Source organism: Aulostomus chinensis, chromosome 1, assembly GCF_037954235.1.
Source record: "Aulostomus chinensis isolate RoL2024-O1b breed Wild chromosome 1, RoL_Achi_v1.0, whole genome shotgun sequence".
Taxonomy (NCBI): domain Eukaryota; kingdom Metazoa; phylum Chordata; class Actinopteri; order Syngnathiformes; family Aulostomidae; genus Aulostomus; species Aulostomus chinensis.
In genome coordinates, this window is record NC_141320.1 from 32068483 (window position 1) to 32073304 (window position 4822).

Consider the following 4822-nt stretch of genomic DNA (forward strand, 5'->3'; position numbering starts at 1 on the left):
GTAGGAACTCTCATCACATCACTGTAGCATCATTTTGAGGTTCGTAGCAACTCTCACCACATCACTGTCTCATCATTTCATAGGTAAGTAGCAACTCTCATTACATCACTTTAGCATGATTTTGAAATTACTATCAACTCTCACCACATCACTCTAGCATCATTTGGACATTTGTAGCAACTCTCATTACATCACTGTAGCATCATTTCTTAGGTTTTTTTGCCACTGTCATTACATCACTTTAGCATCATTTGGACATTTGTAGCAACTCTCATTACATCACTGTCGCATCATTTTGAGGATAGTCGCAACTCTCACGACATTACTGGAGCATCATTTTGCGGTTCGTAGCAACTCTCACTACACCACTTTAGCATGAATTTGAAATTAGTATCAACTCTCACCACAACACTGTCAGTACAATTTCTTAGGTTAGTAGCAACTCTCACCACATCATTGTTGCATCATTTTGAGGATCGTAGCAACTCTCAATACATCATTGTCGCATCATTTTGAGGATAGTCGCAACTCTCACGACATTACTGTAGCATCATTTCTTAGGTTTGTAGCAAATCTCATTACATCACTTTAGCATCATTTTCTGATTCGTAGCAACTCTCACCACATCACTGTAGCATCATTTTGCGGTTTGTTGCAACTCTCACGACATCACTTTCGCATCATTTCTTAGTTGAGTAGCAACTCTCACCACATTACTGTCAGCATCATTTTGAGCATCATAGACACTCTCACCACATCAGGGTAGCATCATTTTGAGCATCATAGCAACTCTCCCTATATCACTTTAGCATCATTTCTTAGGTTAGTACCAACTCTCATTACATTACTTTCGCATAATTTATTAGGTTTTTAGCAACTCTCATTGCATCACTGTAGCATCATTTATTAGGTTTTTAGCAACTCTCATTACATCACTGTAGCATCAATTTTAGTTTTTAAGCAACTCTCACTAGATTACTGTCAGCATCATTTTGAGCATCATAGCAACTCTCACCACATCAGTGTAGCATCATTTTGAGATTCGTATCAACTCTCACTATATCACTGTAGCATCATTTCTTAGGTTAGAAGCAACTCTCATTACATCACTTTAGCATCATTTATTAGGTTTTTTGCAACTGTCAATACATCACTGTAGCATCATTTTGAGCATCATAGCAACTCTCACCACATCACTGTAAGCATCATTTTGAGATTCGTATCAACTCTCACTACATCACTGCCACCTCATTTTGAGGATAGTAGCAACTACCACTACATCACTGTAGCACCATTTTGAGGTTAGTCGCAGCTCTCACTACATCACTGTCGCATCATTTTGAGGTTTTAAGCAACTCTCACTACATCACTGGAGCACCATTTTGAGGTTAGTCGCAGCTCTCACTACATCACTATCGCATCATTTTGAGGTTTTAAGCAACTCACCACATTACTGTCAGCATCATTTCTTAGGTTAGTACCAACTCTCATTACATCACTTTCGCATAATTTATTAGGTTTGTAGCAACTCTCATTACATCACTGTAGCATCATTTATTAGGTTTGTTGCAACTGTCATTACGTCACTGTCAGCATCATTTTGAGGTTAGTAGCAACTCTCACCACATCACTGTAGCATCATTTTGAGATTAGTAGCAACTCTCACTACATCACTGTAGCACCATTTTGAGGTTAGTAGCAACTCTCACCACATCACTGTAGCATCATTTTGAGGTTAGTAGCAACTCTCACCACATCACTGTAGCATCATTTTGAGATTAGTAGCAACTCTCACTACATCACTGTAGCACCATTTCCTTGGTTAGAAGCAACTATCATTACATCACTTTAGCATCATTTCTTAGGTTCGTTGCAACTCTCACCACATCACTGTAGCACCATTTCCTAGGTTAGTAGCAACTCTCATTACATCACTTTAGCATAATTTCTTGGGTTTTTTGCAACTCTCATTACATCACTTTTGCATCATTTTGAGGTGAGTAGCAACTCTCACGACATCACTGTAGCATCATTTCTTAGGTTATTAGCAACTATCATTACATCACTTTAGCATCATTTCTTAGGTTAGTAGCAACTCTTACTACATCAATGGACCATCATTTTTTTTTTTTTGGAACATTTATTAGAACAGGTTCCTTGACAGAGTCACACACATCATTCCAAAACCCTATGACAAGGTACTCAATACACAATATTCTTTGCAGGTCTAATTATGTCCACAATAGTAAGAGGGAGAAAAATAAAATAAAATAACATAAAATAAAACAAGGAATAAAAATACCATCCAGCCCAGTTAAATAGAGACAATATTCTCATCTCTCCAAATACATTATAACGGGTGCCCATTTTTCAAGATATAAGTAAGTCTGAAGTCGTAGGGTTGCTGTTATGCGTTCCATGCAGTTTACATCCTTAAGCCTTTGGTACCACTGGTCCAGGGTGGGTGGGTGGTGTTTGAGCCAATTTACTGTGATCATTTTATGTGCAATTAACAGAAGAACCCTTTGCAAAAACACCTGGTTTTTCCCTAAATCAATTATTGATGCTGTACCCAAAGTCAGTTGCTGTGGTTCAATTGGTCTATTTATTTTTAAAATCTCACTTATTTGTCGTTTCACCTCTTCCCAGAATTTTACCAATTTAGGACAGTCCCAGAAGATGTGGGAAAAGTCCCCTGTTATGCCACAACCTCTCCAGCACAGGGGGGAACAGTTGCTGTCGTAACTAGCTATTATCAAAGGAGTTTTAAAATATCTTACTCTTAACTTCCAGCTGAATTCCCTCCAGGCTGGGCTGCTGTGGACCATCATTTTGAGGTTAGTAGAAACTCTCACTACATTACTGTCTGCATCATTTTGAGGTTTGTAGCAACTCTCACTGTATCACTGTAGCATCATTTATTAGGTTTGTAGCAACTCTCACTACATCACTGTAGCATCATTTTGAGATTAGTAGCAACTCTCACTACATCACTGTAGCATCATTTTGAGGTTTTAAGCAACTCTTTTCCCAACTCAACCAGACCAAGAGATTAATTCAGAGATGTGGCAGTTAGTCCAGCTGAAGAAAGGCTTTCGGCCTGTGAGGCCTAACACCCCTTTTCAAAGCCTGAATTCAAGTGCCCACATGTTCTTGAACAAAGGGTTGTAAAAAGGGGTGATGATTCTGGCCACGGCCCCCACCCTCCAAGAACCTGTGAGTCAGTCTGACCGGAAGTTGCCTGTCAAAATGCTATTGGCTGAGAGCCAGTACCATCCCACGAGAAGTGACATCATCTGTCTCACACATAAAAAATTCAGTGCGGAGAAGATTCTTTCTCTTCTGTGGTTTTCTTCTCTTTGGTGGTTTTCAGCGTCTTCAGAAGGTTCAACCTCTCCAGTGGTCTTCAACCTCTCCGGTTCTCCACTTGGACCTCAAGTGGGCAGTGCAGTGATGACAGAGACTCCACAAGGACACCTCTCTGCCTCCTGTCACAGCGTCCAGAGAAGCCACCGTCGAGCCACGCAGTCCGCGTGAACTGGTCCCTGGTGAAAGAAAGCTCATCCCAGCTTCTTCATCCTTCCCACCAGTAACTCCAGCTGACCCTGCAGGCTGCCCCGCCGCCGCTCTGCTGCCCTCCGAGTTGAGCTGAACTGCGCTCCGGAACATGGAAACTGAATCCCTTACCGCTCCACCGGGTCAAGTAAGGATTCCCTTAACGAGGCATTTTCTGGGCAGAGAAATAGCTCAGTGTGTTGTATGATGTTTGTGAATGCTCTGTTTATGTGACGAAGTCCTGTAATTAGCAGAAATTACATAGAATTATACGTTATTTATTGATGTTAGTTATTAATAACCGTGACCTCTCAAGAAGGTGTTACCTGTTATTAATACTGCACAAGTGTGTTAACACACACATTTTTGGGTTTACCTTTGTCCTCTCTCTCTTTCTCTCTCTCTCTCTCTCTCTCTCTCTCTTGCTAAGCGCTACGCTGAGTTATTAACATTCCATAAGTTCTACCTCCACGGTGCTAACTAGCAGCTAGCTGGCCTCAGCTAACTAGCCTAGCTGTTAGCCTTGCTGCGACGCGACGTGGTTGCTAGGCAACCAGACTCCCCCCTTCCCCTTCCTTACTCCGTCACTCACACGTTTACACACACACACACACACACACACACACACACATATTATCACTTGTGTCTTTTGGTTAGATAACAGTTGTACCAACGTGTTGCTGATTGATTGATGCACTGTGTTAATAAATATATTTTTATTATAAGAGAGGAGTCGTAGTGTCTTTTGTGTACCAACTTGTGGTCACGTGTCTCAGCAATAGCAGTGCTCTGATCTCATCCTCCAACATCAGAGCTGTCCCTTGGTCGTTCATGTTACAGAATATTGACTGTTAGTAGATAAACTCTGTGAGAGACTGGTAACTGTTATAAGTTTGGTCGTATTTTAGTTTCCCTGAACTCATCAGGGTGGTGCCCCGAATAATTAATATTAATATTAATTATTAATTTATTTATTAATTGATAATTATATTCATAATTATCAAGTATCATTATTTTTTGACCAATTCGCTCTTCAGCGCACAACAGAGGTCACCGTGACTCAGCCTGCAGCAGTGAGATCTGCTCCAGGAGCCTCCGTCTCCCTCCCATGTTCAACCAGTCAGGATGTTTATAGTGGGAACCGTTTATCCTGGTACCAGCAGAGAGAAGGAGAACCTCCTAAACCTCTCATTTACTGGGCCACCTCGAGAGCATCAGGGACTCCAGCTCGTTTTTCAGGCAGTGGATCAAACTCTGGCTTCACTCT

The 4822-nt window shown here is 41.2% G+C and overlaps 1 long non-coding RNA gene across 1 annotated transcript; it reads left to right on the forward strand.

The window, feature by feature from the left end:
- The first annotated feature begins 1426 nt into the window (after window positions 1-1426).
- LOC147271256 (uncharacterized) lies at window positions 1427-3955 on the forward strand. The gene is made up of 4 exons (XR_015113364.1): window positions 1427-1473; window positions 1562-1605; window positions 2650-2837; window positions 3044-3955. It is a non-coding gene; the product is annotated as an uncharacterized LOC147271256 (long non-coding RNA).
- Window positions 3956-4822: the final 867 nt, after the last annotated feature.